Here is a 22,196-nt window from a genome sequence, read left to right on the forward strand (position 1 = left end):
GAGTGGTGCCCATCATGCGAGCAGCAAGAATATCGGTTTTGAATGATTAGATATCATGCATGAGGTCATCAGGGGTGAAGTGGCCACCGACGTTATGGGTGACGCCGAGGCATGAGATGGGAGGATTAGGGGCATATGTTTTGATGGTGATAGGCTTACCGTGAAGCTGAAGATGCGTGATAGAAAGTAGGAGGTGGGCGATGAGAGGAGAATGAGTTTTTAAAAACACAAGGCTTCGGGCTGGCTCGGCCTGAAGGGTAATCTCCGCACTGCTCTTGGAGGACAGTTGTGCAGCGGAGACGACTGCGGCGAGCACGTCGTAGAGCGGTAGCTTGGGGGTGAGGGTGCCAGGGGGAAGCTGGATGGCAGCTGTGAGGAGCTCGGCGCGGGGCCGGGTGGCGGAGGCAGGCTTACGGCCGGCACCGATGGTGCTCTAGCCGACCTCAGGGGCCGGGGACGCCGTAAGGTCCATGTCTGCTGAGTCCTCAGCCTCAGCCGCAATCTGCGACGCAGGTGCCGAGCTGCAGGAATTGCTGTTAGTGGGAAGTGTGGTCCGAGTAGGTGCGGCGGTACTGGCGGCGGCAACGAACGCAGTCGACTGCGATGCGTCTGTGGGCCCGAGGCTTTTGGCGTCCCTTAGTGCGTGGAGTTGGCCAGCAGTGGACGCCGCGGCGGTGACGAACGCTGCCGGCTGCGTCGTGGCTGTCGATCCGGAGCTCCCAGCGTCGCTCACAGCGTTGAACACGACGGAAATGTGCGCGGTGGTGTGGGCGGTGTTGAACGCAGCCGGTTGAGACAAGGCTTTCAGCATGGTTGGAGTAGGCCCCGCGGCGGCCGCGTCGGAAGAAGTTGAGACCGCGAGGCATGGGTGGGTCTCGGCTTCAGGGGCTTGTTGAGACGCTGCATGGCAGAGGTGCAGGCGCAGCGCGTTAGGGTTAGCGAGGCGCCGCGGCGCAGCAGATTTTCGGAGGCGCTTGGAGCGCCAGCTCGACAGCGGGCCGTGATGCCAATGGTGGCCACGTGGTGCGGAAGTCTTCCTGACGCGATGGAGTGTAAATCCAGGGGCGGGCAAGGCCAGGGGCAGGTGAAAACGGAGCCCGATAGTCAGCCAGCTAACCAGGGCGGCGCCACCTAGTGGAATCTCTCCCTGCGTTATATGCTTGACGGAAGCTAATATTCACAGAAACCAAGTAGCATAAGGGATTTTTTTCGTTTGTTCATCACTCGAACATGAATAGGGTAATTATTGTTATTACTTTCTTTTTATTATTTTCATAGGGTAACTGAATAGAAAGCAGCAGAAAAAACAACCACTTGCCATGGGTGGTACCCGAACCGACAACCTCCACATTTCGCGTCCAGTGGTCTATCAACTGATCTACGGCGACGACTCTGCAATCTTCTGCTTTCGGGGGTATTTATGCGTCGTGTAACCGTACCGGGACAGCATTCACCAGCATCACGCTCACGCATAGCGGGGGGCGTAGTACGTCCTCTATTACCGCGAGTGGCGCGCAGGAACGTAATCAAGCCCTATTATCTGCCTATGGCATCAAGACTGCCAGATTCGAGTCCCTTGTTAGCCACTGAGCCGACAAGTGACGGAAAACAAGGCTCCTTACGACAAAGTCAGAGGTAGTGGGTTCGGATCCTACTGGCGGCATGTGCTTGTTTGTCTTCTTGTTTGAAATTCAGTTATAAAGAAAATAAAGTAATAATAATACTCCATTAATATTCTATTGATGAATAACACAAAAAATCCCCTGTGAATGGTGGCCTCGGTCATGTCATAACGAGCCCCTCTTTTTCCTTAGCTTCTCTGCTCTATCAGTACAATGTAATTGTTTGGGTTATGAGGGTTTAACGTCCCAAAGCGACCGAGGCTATGATGGACGCCGTAGTGAAGGGCTCCGGGAATTTCGACCACCTGGGACTCTTTGACGTGCGCTGACATCACACAGACACGAGCCTTTAGCATTTCCCTTCCATCTCAATGCAACCGCCGCGGCAGCAAAAAAAAAGTATAATAATGGGTCTAACATAGGATTTTGTCTCAAGGTACTGGCATCGCGACCCAGCACCTCCACTAGACGTCACGCAATGGGGCTGCAGTCCAAGCAGTGAGGAAATCAAAGAGATTTTTTTTTAATAAAAATAACGCTGCTCATTGGGCTGACCTGCCCCCACAACGGACTGAATGGCTCGGCGGCGGCGAAAACAACAAGCGTGCTCGGCGGTCGCCGAATTGAATGGCCGCCGCTCTCAGTCCTGCTTAGTTTAAAGCTGACAGCGAACTTTCGAGATAAAGCGTGCAAAGTTACTAGATCATCCTTAAACAACGTAAAATCGGCTCCACTCGGCTGTGATAAATCGTGATAGACTTGGCCGCGTCTCGCATCGCAAACAAAGCGATAACAACGCAAGCCGGCAGCTTTCAAAAATCAACAAATCACCAGTACGAAGATTCGCTGCATTATTTCGTAAGCCACGTTCGCGTCACCTTCTTTGTATACCTCACACTAGTCAATCAGTTCCACCAGGCAAGAAAATTCTTTTCGTGCTTGAGGGTTTACGGCTCGTTGACCGTCTCTTCCTTGCTATGCCTGCGTTGGCGCTTCGGAAATGGAAAAAGCAAGAGACCTGGAAGATGATCTCTTCGATCATACGAAAATGTTCCCCTGTTAGTTTCGTGAGCATTTGTCTTTGTAATGCAAACATACAAATTGGAGTCGGTCGCTGCGTAAATCTAGTTGGCTGCCACTTGTAGTTTTTAAGCCACCAGGGTGATCGGAGAATAAATCAATATTAGTGTCTCCGAGAGAAACGCAGGATATGTTAGAAAAAGGGATGGGATCGAAACAATGCCTAGAAATCCTACGAAGCGTCCATTGTGTCCTACGGCTCGACTGCAAAGAGAAATCACTATTGTCTTTTCAATGCGCAAGCACAGACATTCAAAATCCGCGTTCCTAACTGAGAAATCTTCGAACCGCTCATAGAACTTAAAGCACACAGCCCATTCATTCTTCCATTCTTCTGCATACAATAAAGGTATTCAGATCGGCAGCGCGGAGAGTGGAGTTTGCTGTCATCTGAAATATAGGATATCGAATTCAACACAGAAGTAAAGAAGAAAAACAGCAAGGCCTGTGCTTTTGGTCCAATACGTCTACACTTTTCATGCAATGCAGAAAAATTTGCCACAGCAAAACACCCTATCAAAAGCGTTAACTCATTAGTATCTGCAATTATCGTCGTGGTCAGTGATCAAGAAGGAAAAATGAAAAGCATACGAGGGGGTACCCAAAAGAAACCGGACTTATTTTTGTTTGAACTTATTTGTTCACATTTTCAGCACAGACCTTCAATATCCTTCAAAATACTCTCCACTTACAATGATACGTTTGTCGAATCTTTCATTCCATTTTTCAAAACGTTGTTTAAATTCATCTTTTGTGATGCTTGACAGTCACTCCGTCGTTTTTTTCTTCACCTCAGCAACATCAGCGAAACGCTTTCCATTCACCTGTCTTTTCATTCCACGAAACAAAGAAAGTAGCACGTGGCAAGGTCGGGTGAGTATGAAGCTTGAGGAACAGAGGTCATGCCATTTTTGGTCCGAATTTGTCGTAGAGACAGGGCTGTGTGAGCAGGGGCATTGCCATGGTGGAAAAACCAGTCACCCGTCTGCCACAAATCAGGTCGCTTCCACCAAACACTGTTGCCCAATCTTTTCAAAACATCCAAACAGAAAGCCAAGTTAACTGTCTGACCCTGCGGAACAAATTCTGAATGGACGACTCCTCTCAAGTAGAAAAAATAAATAAGCATCGTTTTGAGGTGTGGTTTCACCTGACGAGCTTTCTTGAGGCGAGGTGAATTTGAAGTTTTCCATTGGCATGACTGTTGCTTTGATTCAGGATTTAATTCCGGAACATTTGAGTTGTCCCCATAGCATCGTCCTTGAACGGCTTTCTCAATATTTCAAGAGTTTCCGTTCCACTTTTTCCGAGAAAAAAACAGAATTTCACCGGTGCACGCTGTTCACGAAAATCATCCGTTGCAAAAACGACACTCACACAAAACAGTCGTCACTCTAAAACTCTGCCTAAACTAGTCTGACCTCCTTCAGCGACGGCACTCGGCTTACTGACTCTGGAATGTTCGTTCTATGCGCTCATAGCGGCAAAACGCGGTACCACAGAAGCTGTGCCGATTCAAAAAATCAGTCCGGTTTCTTTTGGGTACCCCCTCGTATATAGCCCTACAGTTGTCAACTATCCATCTCTTCGAGCACACGAATAAAGGAAAAAGAGGGGCTCGTTACGAGATACAAGACGGAAACCGACAGACACAAAACCCAAGGAGTATTCGGGATCTTTATTTTTCAATGCGTTGTTTTTATCAATGGGGGATTATTAAAGAATGGAAAAACAACCACATGCCGCCCGTGGAATTCCAACCCACCACCTCCGTATTTCCGACCCGGTGCTCTACCAACTGAACCACGGCGACCCTTGTAGAATCTTACGCTTTTGGGGGTATTTATTTGTCGTGAAAGGAAACCTTGAAAGCGCTCACCAACGCCATCCTCTCCAGCCATACTTTGATTTGAGCTAGTTGGTTATAGCATGACATGTTTACGCAAAATACGTACTCGCGCTAAAAAACGAAGACAACACACACAACAAGACAGGACTGGCGCCAACTTCCAACTGAGTTTATTCACGGAAGAACCACTTAATAACCTCACGGCATGCGAAAAAAAAGATAGACAAACCAGATACAAGGGGTGATTTAACAAAGACACACGTGCCACACGGACCGTGTGTCACGTGTCCGTGTGGCACGTGAGTTTGGTTGAATCACCCTTTGTATCTGGTTTCTCTTTATCTTCTTTTGCTTGCCGGGAGGTTATTAGGTGGTTTTTCCGTGAATAAACTCAGTTGGAAATTGGCGCAGTCCTGTCTTGCTGTGTGTGTTGTCTTCGTTTTTTAAACCAGTACGCTTTTTGCTTAAACATCTCATCCTTTCCCAGCGCCGCAGACGTAGTACGTCCTGTATTACCGCGAATTCCACGTCACAACGTGATCGAATGTTGAGGGTGGAAGTTGTGCGAGGAACCCTTTGTGCTAAGTATGGCATCAGTGCTGCCAGATTCAAGGCTCTCGTTAAAGTGTGAAGCGTATAGACCAGATTCTTTTACTCTCACACGCAGGCTGCTGGCGCGCCCCTACTCTCGACACCAGTCGCCATCTATCGACGCGCGGCCCGATGGACTGCGGGTCGCGCCGGCGCCGCGCGTAAATGCGTGTTTAGGTGTTCGCTTCTGTCGTTGTAGTGCTTCCCTCTACCAGACAGTACTGCGGTTATCTTGCGCGCAGTTAGTCGTTAACGTGACATCTCCGAGTTTTTTTTTTGTTCATTTGGATGTGAGTAAGTGCGGCGAGGCAGTGCGCGTCTGTCTCGTTGTTTGTGCCCACCATGATGATATTGATATTGATGATTAGCGCTCGTGTCCTGTCTTCACCTTTTCTCTGTCTCGTTTTTGGCGCTACGTTTTTCAATGATGATATTCTGCTGGCTCAGGATTCTAAACGCTGGCACCGCAGCGGCGACGGATGGATGGGTGGATAGGAGCGCCCCCTTTGAAACGGGGTGGTGGCAATTGCCACCATGCTCAGCTTATCTTTCTTTATTATTTTTTTGTTTACTGTCTTGGCAATTCTCATTAAGAATCGCCATCATCTTTACCTACGGTTTCCTACAATTTTAACCTTATGCCACATCTCTGCTTTTCAGCCACCAATCCTCCAATCGCTTTTTGCTAACTTCCACTGCAGATTTATTCACATGACCATTGTTATCTTTAAACCCTAGGGCCTCAGAAAGAGTGACTGTGCCTGCATCGACATCCGGATGGATACCATCACATTTGATTATGAGGTGTTCAATTGTTTCCACAGATCTACCACACATTGCACATGTGTCATCTTCTTCGTTAAATTTATTTTTGTAGCTGCGCGTTCTAAGACACCCTGTCTAGCTTCAAAAAGTAGGGCACTGCCTCTTGAGTTATCACAGGAAAATTCTTTCCTGATCTGCCTTTTCCAGTATCGATATAGTTCTACAATATGTTTCTTTTCCATTGAATTCATCCAATTTTTAACTTGCGCGTTTTTAACCTGTCGTTTAATTATTTTTATTATTTTTATTTTATTTATAGATACTGCGATCTTGTACAGATCATAGCAGGGTGGGACAAAACAAAATACAAGCATATAAACACACACAAATTCACAACATTTACAGGCACTTTTCAAACAGAAGTAAAGAATTTTGATTAACAGTCTCGCTATTAAGTTTGTTCCAATCAGTAATTGTCCTCGGAAAAAAAGAGTATTTAAAGCAGTTATTTCGCGCGTTCAAAGGGGTGATTGTTAGTGCATGCCTTTGTCTCGTGTTATAACCTGAGGAGTAAGAAAAATAATTAGAGGTATCAACTTTATAATGTCCTTTTATAAGCTGGAAAAAAAACTTTAATCGACAAAAACGATTGCGCTCAGTGACGGGGGGTAACCCACTTCGCCTCACGAGCTCACTTACAGATGCACGGCCATATGAGTTAAAAACAAATCTAGCTACTTTATGCTGTATTCGCTCTAATTTCTGAATGTTTGTTAACGTGAAAGGGTCCCAAATGACTACGGCATATTCTAGTAACGGACGGATAAGGGAATTGTACGCCAATAGACGAACACTAGGTGGGGATGACTTTATGGAGCGCCTCAAGAAAAATAGTTTCCGCATTGAGTTTGCTATTACAGCGTCTATGCGTTTTGACCACGAAAGTTTGTAAGTAATCCATAGGCCCAAATATTTATACTCTGTCACTTCTAATAATGATATGCTGTTAGTACCGTACACAAAATGAAGAGGCATTTTCTTGTTTGTAATTTTCATGAACACCGTTTTTTCAAAATTAATGCACATCTGCCATTTGTTGCACCACGCAACCACCTTCGCTAGGTCATTATTTAGACGCACCTGGTCGTCAACTGAAGACACCATTCTTTCTCATTCTTTCTCCGTCCTCATGACCGGCATACTTACTCGTTAGTTTTCTAGTTCTTTTCCGCCACTGTGAGTCAACGCTCTTTCTGTATAAATATTTAAATACCTTAGCTGCCCACCTGTTATCGTCCAATTTCCTTAGGCATTCTTCTTATAGTATTTTACTCTTAGCTTCCCGTGCTTCGAACGATGCCCAGCCCATATCCCCTTGTACTGCCTCGTTTGTGGTTTTGCCGTGGGCACCTAGTGCTTCCTAGAAAGAAGAAAAGAACACTGAACCCAGGGCCTGTGACATACATCGACTGCGTAGCGGGGCCTGAGAATATCGACTCCCTGTTGTCCAAGGATCCCAAGTACTGCTTGGTGCCCGAAGTGAAGAACCATGAGCTATTGGCGGTTGTGAGAGGCGTCTCGGACCTGGCTCCTCCCAAGAAAAGGAGAGGTGCCTGTCCGAAGGAGTTGACTGTCTTCGGAAGTCAGAGAACCAAGTTGGCGCAAGGAAAATGCAAGACCTTCGCAAGGTGGTTAGTTTTTTTCGTGACTCGAAGCGGGCTCTTCTACAGTCTGACAAGGAAGGCTGTTTTGTTGTGCTGCCTTTTTTTTTTATTCGAGCTGTTTGCCATCAGGCATAATGAAAAAGGAAAGAAAGCTATAAAAAGGAGTGCAAACAAGCCTCGCTTAAAAAGCGGCAAAAGTTCATGATATAGCGATTATCTAGAGTCCACTTGGTATAGTCGTCTGCAACGTCCCATCGCAGGCCAACCTTTCTTAGTAAACGTCGTCTCACGGAAGCTGTAGCCGGGCAAGTCCACAGCAAGTGTTTTTCATCACACTGGTCGGGCGCAGCACCACAATGGGGACACTTGTCTGTCACTTCGTAACGTTTGTCACGCCACCTATGACGCACACAAGGAGTCAGAGCCGCTCCTGCCCGAATCCGGCGCACAGATACCTCCTCCTCCCGAGTGAGACTCCGGGGGAGAGGGTACGAACACGGAGGAATTAGAGCGCGTGTTCGCTGACGCAAAGACTGTTTCTCGGAAACATGGGACAGGAACGGATCTGAGGGAAGAGAGGAAGGTGGCGGGATATCGGATGTGTCAAGGTGTGTCATTGCATCCACATGAATATTATGCGGATCCTGGGCATGCCCGCGAATCCAGTGTATACGCACAGGACAGGGGTATTTTGTGCAAAGTTGGTGAATGGATTGTGTAACTTGGAATGTGCGCCGGACAGCCTTAAGCTGCTTAAGGGCGGCAAGGGAGTCGGTGTAAATGTGTACAATATCGAAAGTAGGTACGAGTGGAAGGGAAGCAATGGCATTGTGTGTCGCCTGAAGCTCCAAGGCCAGGGGGGAGCAAGTATCCGTGCTATATGTAGCGCGGGAGTTGAGATGAGGATGTGAGGGACTGTAAACTGCAGTAACTCCCTGCACTGCTGTGTGTGATGCATCGGTGTATATTATGCACCCTGAAGGAAGATGGGCGGCTGATATCGGCGTCGAAGCAGAGGGGCGATTGTCTGTGAGCTGACAGTATGACCATGGGGGAAGAGTCTGTAAACGATGAAGCTGAAGCGACATCTTGCGTGCTCTGTTTGCCTCACGCTGGTCGATAAGTTCACTCAATGTATTAAGTTGAGCGTACTCTTGCAAAATGGGTATGGGTGTGATACGCGGAAGATAAGTTATGGCGCGCATAGCCTCCCGATTGATTGATTCAAGGGAGTCCCACTGTCGTCGGGTGAGGCGATGAAATTGCGCTTGGTACACTATCCGCGGCTGAAGGATGGAGCGCACGAGCTGACGGGCAGTATCAAAACGCGCTCCGCCAGAGCGCATAGCTATGCGTCGAATCAGACCGAGAGTAGCGTGAGCCGATTTACGGGTCGCGTTTAGCCACGGAGTCCCAGTCCCAGATGTATGAAGTAGAAGACCTAGAACACGCACACTTTCAACTTGAGGAGTTGGAGAATTGTCTACCGTAAAGGTAAAAGGTGCTGCTTTCCGTAAGCCACTTCTGTTGCCAATGTGAATGAAACAAGATTTATTACACGAGAGGGTCAGACCCAAAGGGTGTAGTCGTGATGTTAAGGCATCCAGCGCTTGCTGAAGCGCCGACTGTTGCACAGACGCATCTGGATTACAGGACCACAATGTTATGTCGTCGGCGTACGCAACGGCGCGCACAGAAGGAATTTTCTCTAGGGCTCGGACAAGAGGTATAAAAGTTACATTAAATAATGTGGGGGCGAGGACGGAGCCCTGGGGTACACCGCGGTTGGAGGTAAAGTGACCAAAAGGCTTCCCATGGATACGTACACTGAAGGTTCTGTTTGTTAAAAATGAGTGAATTGAAAGGAGAAAGCGATGCGGGAGACCGAGATCTTGAAGGGTGCCAAGAATAGAAGAGTGTAGGACGTTGTCATATGCCTTTGTGATGTCAGTCGCGATCACCGTACGAACAAGATGACTATGGGGAGAATGGTTTAGTACGTCCGCAGCCAAAACAGCCAGACCGTCTTCTGTTCCAATGTGAGGGCGGAACCCAATTTGAGATTCTGGATAACAATCATTCGATTCCAGCCACCACGACAAGCGAGCTGCTAGAATGTGTTCATAAAGCTTGCAGATAGTAGGCGTAAGTGAAATAGGGCGGAGGGCCGAAAGAGAAACCGGTGGCTGACCTGATTTGGGGATTGGGACAACGATTGAATGTTTCCACTCTGCAGGAATAACTCCAGAATGCCACACCTCATTGAATGTATCAAGGAGGGAATGTAGAGCAGGTCCTTCCAAGTTGCGAAACAACGAGTTAGGTACACCGTCATGCCCGGGAGCAGTGCTTGTTTTGAGGCGATCTATGGAGGCCAGCAATTCTGCCATGGTAAAATCTGAAGTAACCTCATCAGGGGGCTCAGAAATCGATAATATGGGAGAAGGGGTAGGGAGGCAGTCATGATGTGGGAAAAACTGACGGGCTGCTTGTTGTGCAAATGAAGTTTCATCCACATTCAGAGCCAAGCGAATGCTCTCGGTATAATCAGCTACTTGAGAAGTGCGTTCCATGGCGTGAAATACCCGCCAAATATGTATATTACCCTGTGTAGAGGAGAGGCGGGCACACCATGCAGCCCAGCGTTGTCTGCTAAGTCGCTTTGAGTAGCGCCGCGCACGTGCAGTAGCCCGATGAAGAGCTGGAAGAGCTGAAGGGTCGTCGGGATTACGAGAAGCATAATGATCCGCCCTGCGACGAAGAGCCCAGAGATTAAGGAGATGCATGTCCGGGTTCGGATCATCCTCATTTACAGTAGTGGCGAATGTATGAGTCGACAAAACAGCTGAGAGGGTAGACAGAATAGTAGGTGGGTTCAGCGTAGACAACCTATTATCTGCGCGTACGGAATCCCATGATGTAAAGCGCACGCTGCGGCGTATTTTCCGGAGACGCGAAGTTGTGATGGAGATTAAAATAGGGCTGTGATCACTGCCCCAAGTGTCTGGTTCAACATTCCAACGAGGGTAGCCGGGCCCTAACCACCAAGACAAATCAGGCGAATACGGACCACCCCGAGGGCGCGTTGAAGTTTGCGGTTGATTTAGTATTTGAAATGAATGATCTACAAAGGTGCCATGAATGTGAGCACCCCGGGAGGAATCCAAAGGGTAGCCGCACGATGTGTGAGCGCCGTTGAAATCTCCGCCAACTAAAATAGGGGTGCCCGAGTAGTTATTACGGAGAAAACGAATCCAACCTAGGTTGGGAGACACTGTTCCCGGACGACCATAGAAAGATACAAGTATCAGTGGTGTATGTGCAGGTTTTACGAGAAGGCCAACGACCTCCTGGCGAGTGTTGCACCACCGTGAAAGATCGATCGGTGTATGGGGAACCGAACGATGAACATAAATTGCAGATTTACCGGGATGGAGGGAGGAAGCGATGCAGCGGCGATCAGGGATGGAAGAAACCAGAAACCAGAGAGGCGAGGAAGGGAATTGTGCTCTTGAAGAAGGAGGGCCCAGGCCTCGAGTTTGCCGTCACGCAGGCGGATGTTCACTTCAGATGACTTATTGGCAAAGCCACGGCAGTTCCATTGCACCACCAGAGATGAAGCACTAGCCATGGCGAGGCCGAAGAGCTTCAACGATCAGGGTGGTCAGCTGCTGCATGAGTGCCATTATTTTCTCCACTGCCGGGGAGTGCACATTAGATGGGACCTCGGCGCCGTTATGTGGCTCAGTGCTGCTTTGAGATGATTCGTAAGGAGGTAGCTCGTTCGCTATGTTTCTTCGAGATGGCTGTGAGCGCCGCTGTTCTCGACGCTTAGTAAGATCCTCTAAGTGGCGACGAGCCTCTGCGATGGCATTGTCGAGAGCGGTGTCTTCATCTGTGGTGTTCGTGGCTTTACGTGTTGATGTGGGCTTCCTTCCTCGACGGTGAACAGCTTGTGCGTAGGAAAGTGGCTGAGCAGGCACGTTGATAGTCGGGGAGTCAGGTGTAGGAAGTGCAGGGAAGTCGTCTTCAGCACACGCTAGAGCAGCGAAGCGATTGCTTGTGCTGCTGCCAGTGCTCTCGGACGGCTTGTTCGACTTCTTTGCCTTCTTCTTTGGACAATTAGAAGAACGAATGTCAAGGCCTGGTAATTTGCGCAGGGCACAAAGGCCTGCTGTCTGGTCCATATCGGCCACTGCTGCAGGATTGGGGCAGGTAGTCTGCATATGCCCTTCTTTATGACAGTGGTAGCAAAAGATACGGCGTGGACGGAAGGGCTGCGGCTTGACAATGGCGCCGTAATAGGTCATGTAGTCTGGTAGATTGGACGGGCCTTGAAGGGTGAGGAGGTACGTGCCCCGGCGCCCCATAGGCCGGGCATGGAGTACTCTGTGTGTAGAACAACGGATATTTGTTCTCACTTCCTGGGGAGGGCTAGTGCTGTCGAGGTGGTAGACGATGCATCGGAGGGTGTCAGGCCCAGATGCATATGGGGCATATGGGTTGTGCTGCCTATGGGGCGGTTCAATGAAAAAGCTGCGGCGGCCATGGAAAAACATTTTGTAAGTGCTTCGAAAAAGGCGACCAAGGTAAGGTCTGCTGCTGAGCAGCTCCTTGAAGAACTCAATTTGGACCACTTGCTCAAATCCGTAAAGAAATCTTCGCGGAACTCGCTACAAGTGTCTTTCTCAGCAAAGACACACAAGCCATCGGTACCGTTGAGAGCCATTGTTACAGAAGAGGGCTCGTGGCAGAAGGTGGTTGGACACTATATTCAAAGACATCTGAATAGTCTTTGTCCAATAGACCCTTTCGGGATTAGGAACTCAGCGTCACTCGTGCAGGAGCTCCAGCAAGACCTACAAGGAGCAAACATGGCCTTCTCTGTGGATATCGAGGACGTTTTCTACTCAATTCCTCACGACGAACTGTTCCATGCGGTGAAAGAACTTATTGAAGAGTCCGGTGAAGTGGCCTTTCAAACAAGAATGTGGTATTCAGAGCGAAAGTTTTTTGGAGCTTCTTGCAATGTACCTCTCTTCGACACTGGTTGAGTTTAATAAGTTTTATATCCAGAAAAATGGAATTTGTATAGGAGCTTGTGTAGCCCCAGTGCTTTGCAATATTTTCTTAGCAAAGTTTGACCGCTCCCTTGTAAGTTTTTTGGACGACGGGTGTGTTCTGCGAGTTGTCAGATATGTTGATGACTTTTTAGTGCTTTTAAACATCGGACCTATTCACTCCTATAAGATGATGGTTGAACATGTTTTGGGTGCCTTTAGGCGCTGCTCATCCCATTTGAAGTTTACTCACGAACTAGCCACTAACAATTCCATCCGTTTTTTAGACTTGTTGCTAACCTTTTCTGGAAAAGGCCATGTGTGCTGGATGTACTCACCAAGAACAAAAAAGGGGCTGCTACCCTTTGACTCTAACCACTCTAAACTAGTCAAGCGAGGTATTCCCAAGGCTTGTTTCCATAACGCCGTGAAAAAAAGTTGCTGCCACACCGTGTCAACCAGTGCCACTACGCAAGCCCAACGTCTATCTGATGCAGGCTTCCCAGGAGAAATGTTGAGAGCGGTCGCTGAATCCGTATTAAAGGAGATGAATGGCATGGCCAAGAAGGGAAACAGTGATGCTACTGACAAAAAAAAAACAAAGTGCAAGTCGTGCCTTATTTGCACAAAGTGGCGCACAATGTTAAGAAAGTCGCCGAGCGCCAGGGGGTCAATTTGGTGTTTTCTGGGCCAGTTAAGCTTTCAGGTCTTTGCGCACGAATTATGCCTGGCGGAAATAAGAAGCGTTGCACGACCAAACATAGAAATATGTGCACAAAGCGCCGGACCGAAGTGATCTACAAGATTCCGCTGACCTGTGGAAAATTTTACATAGGTCAGACAGGGGACTGTGTGAACGAGAGGTTGCGCAAGCACAGAACAAAAGTCGGCGCTGATGAAGATAGTAATCTTGCTCTGCATTGCAGTAGATGTCCCGGAAAATGTTCCCCACGTTTCGCAGATGTCATCATCGTGGGCTGCGGAAAAACACGGAAGGCTCGTGAAATCTTTGAGGCCTTCTAGATTGCCAAACATGGTGATGCTTGCTTGCGTCAGCTCACCATCGATAGCATTAACGGCAAAAGAATTTGATTATTTGAGTGATCATGTTTGAGTGTTGCCTTGGCGCATGCGTGGTGATTACCTGACGGTCTGTACTCAATGGAAAATTCAGTTGTTAGTCCTGCCGTTGTCCTGTGTCGTTCTCTTCTTGTGTTTCCATCTTTTTTGGCTGGTTTTCTCCCTTGACATGCCTTACCAACAGGCCCACCATTCTGCCCTGCTAGTGCTAACCTTCCAACAGCTCTCTGATTTACGTCTAATCTCGACTGAACTTCTGCCCTTAAGCACAGAACCGCCTTGCCGAAAGTAAGTCCCGGCACCATTATTCCTTTCCAAATACCTCTTAGTAGTTCATATTTGTTGTACCCCCATAATGCCCTATGTTTCATTATCCCGGCGTCTCTTCGTCCTTTTGCGGCTCCACCGAGCCGCTGGTGCGACGGGTTTACCGTAGTGTCTTTCTGCTTTTGCTATCTACCTCAATCATAGGAAAATATGCGCGATTTTAATACATTCATTCAAACTTAGCCAAACGCCTACGCAACGCTGTCACACGCGGCGAGAGCTACCGAATAAAATGAACGCGACTTCGGACCTCAGAATTCGTGAAAGCTGGAATCGCTGCTAATATCTATTCAAGCTTTGATAATTTGAGGAAAAGTACGTTTTTATGCACCAGGTTGCATAAACCATGACAAATTTTGTTTTTTGTTGGCGCTGCGATTCAGTTAAGCTCACAGAGGTAATTGGATGATAAACTGGCGCACCACGCCTGCGACAAGAAAGCCCTGTTTGTGGCTGGTACTTTATGGCCGAAGGATTAAGAGTGCATGGGAATTGGAACTGCATGCTAGCCGCACACCTAATACTTGATATTGAACAAAAAGTTTTTTTTTTTTGCAGTGGAGCACCAAGACGGTAGCGATATAAGCACGAGCGCGTTCTAAGCGTCAGCACAATTCACGTGAATGTCAATCTAAATGTCATTAAAACGCATCAACGTGCTCCCTTTGATAACGTGAATACTTCCTGCAACACAGCCACGCTGCGGAAGTATGCTCGGCAATGTTTTTTTAGCGCCCGAAGCGCGGCTATATGCAGGCGCGGCCGCGGAGCTGCCGCAGCCCCGCAGTCCCCAAAGAAACGCCCGCACCGCGGCGCTCCAGTCGGCGGAAAATGGCCGCGCCCAGGAGCGGCTCTGGATTCTGGTCTATAAGTGCAGGGAGTACAGGCGCTCGTTATGACATATACGACCTTATCCAGCAGCCACCGAAACCAAGGTGCATTGGGGATTCCTTTTTTACTTGTAGCTTTTCTTCAGTGGGAGATGCAGAAATGCAGAACAAAAAAAAGACCCACATTCTTTAGAAGAACTTCTATTTGGGCTAGATGGTTCATTGTACCCGGGAAAGGAAAAACAGCAGCGCCGAAAGACACACACAGAGCTGAAGAACGACGTAGGACAAGCGCTGACTTCATCGCCCGAGATGAAGTGAGCGCTTGTCCTATGTTGTTTTTCCTCTGTGTTTGTGTTTTTCGGCGTTACTGTTTTATGCGAAGCATAGTAACGTAGGTTTCGGGCCTTCGCGCGACGCCCGGCGGTGGCCACCATTGACCCTGAAGTGGGGTCACGTGACATGACGTCACGTGATGACGTCCCACCGGCTGCAGATGGGGCCTCATATCACGCCGTCGGTCGCCTCCCGGCGGTGGCCACCATTGACCTTCAAGTGACCTTCAAGTAGGTCACGTGACATGACTTCGCGCCGTCGCGCGCGACGCGGCGGCGGCGCCACCATCGCTGCATCACGTCATATGTGACGTCACGCCAGGGATGAAACGGCGCGCGCCCGCCGTCGCGTCAGTCTCTGTGCCCGCAACCGCGCCAGCGTCTTTGCGCCGGGCGTGTATGCGGTCAAGATGCAGCGAGGAGAAGCTCTCTGCGTAGAGATCCCGGCTCTCGACTTGGTCGTCTCTGGTGTATACGTCGCGTCCCAAACGAGCAACCAAGATGCAATCAACATCATGGCAGACGGACTGCCGCCGCGCACCGACAAAAGAATGTTAGTCTGCACGGGAGACTTCAATAAGGACCCGGTGAGAGACAGGACATTTCTGCAGGCCGTCGAAGAAAGATATGCCCTCGGCTTGTGTGAACTACAGCCAAAGTCCACGACTCAGTGGGGAAACAGTTTAGACTTGGTGTTGTGTAGAAATGCTCAAAGGCAATACAGAATAAGTGACGTGCAAACCAAGAATCATGCATTTACGGACCATAAGAGTGTGTTTGTCGGGCTGCAAAGAATAAAGTACGATGATTAACCTAAATCCACGTCTCCGTTACTTAGCCCCATCCACACTGAGGCAGCTGCTTAACATGCTTCGCATCCACTGGGCTTAACCTTGATAAGCCTCCAATTTTATTTCCTTTCTCGAGAACCACATTCTGCCGGTAGAATTCGAAGCCACGACCTTCGAATCCTGCTATGGGGGAGGGTGGCATTGGTGAACACTCTCAAGTTTCGCTTACACGACACATAAATACCCCCGAATGCAGAATGTTGGACAGTTGTCGCAGTAGCTCAGTTGGTAGTGCACGAGACGCTAAATTTGAGATCGTGGGTTTGGAGCCCACCGGCGGCATGTGGTTCTTGTTGGTTCTTTTGGTGCTGCTGCATCTCCCATTGATAGAAAACCACGAATTAAAAAAAATCATTCCGCATGCTATTTGGTCCCGGTGGCTGTTGGCTTCCGTCATGCATTTATTTATTTATTTTATTTATCTTATTTATCTTTTACCCACAGCGCCAACTGGCATTACAGTGAGGCGGGGGGGGGGGGTTAAACAATAACATAGCGCATAAATGCAGGTAAATAAAAAAAAGAGAAATAGCAGATCAGTCATTCACAAAATAAGCAAGGAATAACAACATTGACGCAATACGAATCTATGTGGAGAATTTGGGGTACAAGAACGTCGGGTGTGTTGTTCACCCAATAATGGTGTATTTTAGAACTAAGCGCCAACGCAGCATACATGCATCTGCAAAAAAAAAACTTCAAATGTGTATTTCTTGCAGGTATACTGTGCATTGACAGGAAGGCACTGGTATACAGAGTGAAACGCACGACACGAGGAAGCAGCGCGCAGATAACGACGTTTCATCTTATTGAAGTCTCCTTCATGGGCAAACGTATAATTTCGGGTTATTAATCTTTAGGCTCACGAACCTTGCCTCCGGACGTCCAAAAGCCGTGCCTTGTTTATTGGCGTCAAATGCTCGTTCACAAAAATCGCAGTTCTTCCTTCTGGGCCATGCGTCGGGTGTCAGTGTTCTTCCTCCACCTCAACAGCAGATCATTGCGCTTACTATGCATGCCTTACGAAGCGAGACACTACGCTCTTGACAGTCGTTTTAGTAGTGCGCACCATGTGACAGGAGTGAATCTCATTCACAGTATCCAGGTTTCCCCGGCACTCTCACCTTTTCTGTTTACCACTTCAACTGGCTCCTTCCCATCTGGGACGTCCTTAATCTCGAGGTTGTCCAGCTGTTGGCTTAGTTTCAGCTGTTCCCATCATTGTTATATAGTAAAACACGTTGTGGGACTAGTTGGTCATGCATTTTCAATAAACATAGTTGTTCAATAAACATAGTTGGAGTCAGCGCCTGTCCTGTCATGTCCTCTGTGTATTCGTCCTAAAAGTTAGCGCTGCTTAAATTTGAACGAAAGAAATTGTTATATAGCCTCGCGTTTTCGTCTTTCACTTGCCTGAGCAATTCCGCCGTTTCAGACCTCAATTTCTTGATTTCAGTTGTAACATCATTAAAATCATTGCAAATGTCTCTGCAATATAAAACACCTTTCTTAAGATTGCGCACTTCTTTTCTGAAATCACATGTCCAATGCTGGAGAGCCTTGACCATCTCACGCAAGTCTTTTGCTGCAAGCATGGAAACAAGCAGCGAACACACAAATTTTGCTGCGTCCTGCTCCACATATTGGAACAAGCAAACACTGATATAACAAAATGCATCTAAAAACGGCGCACAGAAAAACGCGCACAAAACAGGAAGAACGGACAGGACAAGAGCGCTTTCCAGCTACTGGCAACTTGGTTCTGCTTGTTTTTCTGTGCGCCGTTTTTAGATGGATCGATACCAACTAGCCCAAATTTCTGCTTTACATAACAAAATGCATGTGTCCAGTGCTCGGCAGCATTGCAGTACCAATGTTTACGGAACCTATGGTACAAAGTTCCTTACCTGAGAAAGCAAAGAACGATGGGATTTAGATCCGTGCTGTACGTGCACTGGCGACGAACTGTGCAATGCAGACTATTGGGCCTCTTTTGTCGTGAAGACACTGTCGTAGTTGTCGCAGGACCAGGATTCCGGCACCTTACGTAGGGCAGCCTTGAGCGAAGATGCAGCAGCTTGATAATGCGGTGCGATGTGGGCGTACTGCAAGGAACCATGGTGCTGTATGAGCACCGGCGCCGAAGTGTCATGCTGCTTATTAAGAAATCACTACACAAATATGTATTGAAGACTGTGCATCACATAAAATAGAGCACATAAGTTCAGAGAATGTGACGCTGTTTAGCGAAAGCAAAAGAAGCAAATTAATATTGCAGAGTTATAGTTTGTGGCCGTAAAGTCACAAACGATAACTTCAGTGTTATGAGAAAATCAAACGCAGTATATATCGAAAAAGCAATTACAAACCTCTACTTATTTGAAACAACGCGAAGGGAGGTTCAGAAGGACGCAGACATCGCGAGCGATGGCTATCAAACGGTCCCATTCCTTGTCTCCAGCCCTCGCGCTCTTTTAAATAGGAACGTTAAGCAACAACCCAAATTCAATACACTTATCTGAACCTGTACTTTATACAAATTTTAGTTAGGAACAGGAGTGGATATCTGAGAAAACAGAACCATAGTTATTCAACATAAAGGGTCATGGAATTCGAAAATACCATGACACAAGAAGGAAGCTGGAGGCCAGGTGGTAGGTGACTACGGCATAGGTTCTAGGAAAAGCAGGGTGAGTTATTAGAAGAGTTCGCAAATATAAAAACGTACGGATCATGAATACCTTTTTCCGCAAGCGAGCCAACAGGAAGTGGACGTGGAAGAGCCCGAATGGTGAGACTAAAATTGAAATAGACTTCATACTGTGCGCTCACCCTGTCATCGTAGAGGATGCGGATGTCCTCGTAAAGGTCCGTTGTAGCGACTATAAAATGGTAAGGTCTCGTATTAGCTTAGATTTGAAAAAGAAACGCAGGAAATTAGTAAAGCGGAAGTCTGTTAACGAGTTAGCATTAAGAGGGAAAGTAGAGGAATACAGGATTTTGCTGCAGAACAGATTTCCCGCTTCAACTGAAGACGATGACTGTAATGTTGAAACAATGAACGATCGTCTCGCAGATATCATTACGGTGTGCACCGTAGAAGTAGGCGGTTTGATGATTTGACAGGATGCCGGGATGCTATTTCAGGAGACTGAAGATCTGATTAAGAAACGGCAAAGCATGAGGACGTCTAACTCCATAGACAGAATAGAATAGAAGTTAATAAATAAGCTCAAAGTAGCCACATCAGGAAGTTTACCACGGATAAAATCGAGCATGCTCTAAAGAGCGCAGGTAACCTAAAAGCAGTGAAGAAAAAACTATGCATAGGTAAGAACCAGATGTATGCTATAACAGAAAAAGAGGGCAATGCCTTTAGCAATATGGAAACGACAGTTAAAGTAGCCAAAGAGTTTTACACAAATTTATACAGTAGCGATTGCAATCAGAATGTTACTGAGAGAGGCAGTATAGATGACACCAATGGTTGGTTTGGTTTATGGGGTTTAACGTCCCAAAGCGACTCAGGCTATGAGAGACGCCGTAGTAAAGGGCTCCGGAAATTTCGACCACCTGGGGTTCTTTAACGTCCACTGACATCGCACAGTACACGGGCCTCTAGAATTTCTCCTGCAAAGAAATTCAACCGGCGTGGCCGGCATCGAACCCGCGTCTTTCGGGTCTGCAGCCGAGCACCATAACCACTGAGCCACCGCTGCGGCAGATGACACCAATACAACATAACACCAGTAACGAAAGAGGAAGTAAAGAAAGCCTTAGGATTGGTGTAGGTACGAATTGCGCACAAAAGACACACACAGCAAAACACACGAGAGAGACTGAAAGAGTGCAAACTATCAACTGGTGTTTATTAGACTCAGTGCCAGTTGATAGTTTGCGCTCTTTTAGTCTCTCTCGTGTGTTTTGCTGTGCGTGTCTTTTGTGCGCAATTCGTACCTACAACAGTATGCACCAACTCGCCCAACAAAAAGTTCTTCTTAAAGCCTTAGGAGCAATGTAAAAGGGGAATGCAGCTGGTGAGGATCAGATAACAGAAGATTTTGTTGAAGGATGGAGGAGAGATTGTGCTTGAAAAACTAGCCACCCTTTATACGCAATGCCTTGTGACCTCGAGTGTACCACATGCTTGGAAAAATGCTATCATTATCTTAATTCATAACAAGTGAGACGTCAAGGACTTGAAGAATTACAAATCTATCAGTTTATTCTCTGTTGCCTACAAGGTATTAACTGCGGTAATCGCTAATGTGGTCAGGGCAGCCTTAGGCTTCAATCAGCCAAATGATCAGGCAGGCTTTCGTAAAGGATGCTCTACAATAGTCCATATTCACGCTATCACTCAGGTGATCGAGAAATGCGCCGAATATAACCAGCCCCTATGTATAGCGTTCATGGATTACGAGAAAGCATTCAACTCAGTAGAAGCCTCAGCAGTCATGCCGGCATTGCGGAATCTGGACGTAGAAGAGTGTTATGTGAAAATATTGGAAGATGTATATAACGAATACACAGCTACCATAGTTCTCCATAAAGTCAGCAATAATATTCTAATAAGGAAAGGTGTCCGGTAGGTAGACACGATCTCGATCTATGCTAATGACCGTCCTGTCATACACAAAACTTGTCATGCAGGGTTTCGGCGGAACGGTAGTGCGGCTACCGCGTTCGCCGGCTGCCTCTGCAAGGTTCTACGAATAATGGTGTTTGTGTGTGTGTGTGTGGTGGGGGGGGGGGGGGGGGGATCGACGCAACGACACAAGCACACAGCCTTGCAAACTTGACACACTGCTGCCTCAACCAGTTGCTTTCACACACTCGCGCCCCTGCGCCATGATGAAAAACACGCATGAGTGCCCTGGTCATGTTTCAATTTCTACTTCCACTGCTCATCTGCATCCTTGCGACCGCAGGCTAGCACTCCACGGTCGCTTGTTATGCCTCAAAACACACATATCTCTTACTCTGGGGTTAAGGTTCAAAAAACAAGTGACACGACGGTCACCACGTGTCAACGCGTTATTCGGCGACAGCTGTTAATTTATTTATTTATTTATTGGAAATACCTGCAGCGCCCGAAGGCATTATTGCAGGGGGGATGAGGATACATAACAGGAGATTAGGCCGGAAAAAAAAGAGGAAGAAAAAAAAAAGCAATACAACAAGGCATGACACAGCAAGTACAAAATGAATGAAATATGAAACAACAAAAAGACATGACGAAAAAAAAAAAGAAAGCCAACTGCGCACTCATACATCCGACAGCAACGCGCGGAACATAGACTCTGAACGGCACTCAACAATTTCATGGGGCAGGCGATTCCAGTCATGAATGGTAGATGGGAAAAATGCGTTTTGATAAGTGTTAGTTTTGCATTTAATTTCTCTAATCTTCTACCCATGGTCAAGTCTGTTTGACCTGAAATGCGGTGGAAGTAAATAATTTTCTTTATCTATTTTTATTTTTCGGTGAAAGCTTTTATACAGCATTTCTAACCGGGAGTTGGTACGGCGTTTCCGTAACAACTCCCATCCCAGCGTTAGTTTAATGTTAGTAACACTGCTGTTAAAATCATAATTACTTGAAACAAACCGAGCGGCAAAGTTCTGAACACGCTCAAGCATGTCTGTTAAATTTAAAGTAGGGGGGTGCCAAACAACACAAGCATACTCCAATATTGGCCGAATATAGGTAAAATAAAGAAGCTCTTTAACTTTTAGTGGTGTCATTTTAAAATTTCTTAGAAAATTTAGCATGCCATAAGCTTTAGCAGAAACGTGCTCGACGTGCTCATTCCAGGTGAGATTAGACGAAAAGTAAACGCCGAGGTATTTATAGTTAGTAACTCTGGAAAGTCGGGTAGAATCTAGTTTGTATTCAGCCAAGAAAGGGTGATGCTTGCGCGTGAAAGAAATGAACTGACATTTTATTGGGTTCAGAAACATCTGCCACTTCAAACACCATTGTTGTATGCGGTCCAAGTTGCACTACAAATGACAAGAATCTGAAGAACTGTTAATAACATGGTAGACAACACAATCGTCAGCATATAAACGTATTTTACAGGTCATATATTTAGAAATGTCATTAATATAAACTAGAAACAGCAGAGGTCCTAAAACA

General features: G+C 47.2%; 1 protein-coding gene across 5 annotated transcripts in view; it reads right to left on the bottom strand.

Moving 5' to 3' along the window:
* LOC149367607 (FMRFamide receptor-like) overlaps window positions 1-22,196 on the bottom strand; it is a 1,196,541-nt gene that overhangs the window by 94,218 nt on the left and 1,080,127 nt on the right. For 4 of the 5 annotated variants that reach the window (XM_089556382.1, XM_089556396.1, XM_089556387.1 and 1 more), the window contains one exon: window positions 17,962-18,159. The exons of the other annotated variant lie outside the window; for it this stretch is intronic. The gene's annotated coding sequence lies outside the window, so the exon portion shown is untranslated. The remainder of the gene's footprint in view (window positions 1-17,961; window positions 18,160-22,196) is intronic. 5 annotated transcript variants of the gene reach the window in all.

Source organism: Amblyomma mixtum, chromosome 1 (assembly GCF_055824585.1).
Source record: "Amblyomma mixtum isolate Tamu chromosome 1, ASM5582458v1, whole genome shotgun sequence".
Taxonomy (NCBI): Eukaryota; Metazoa; Arthropoda; class Arachnida; order Ixodida; family Ixodidae; genus Amblyomma; species Amblyomma mixtum.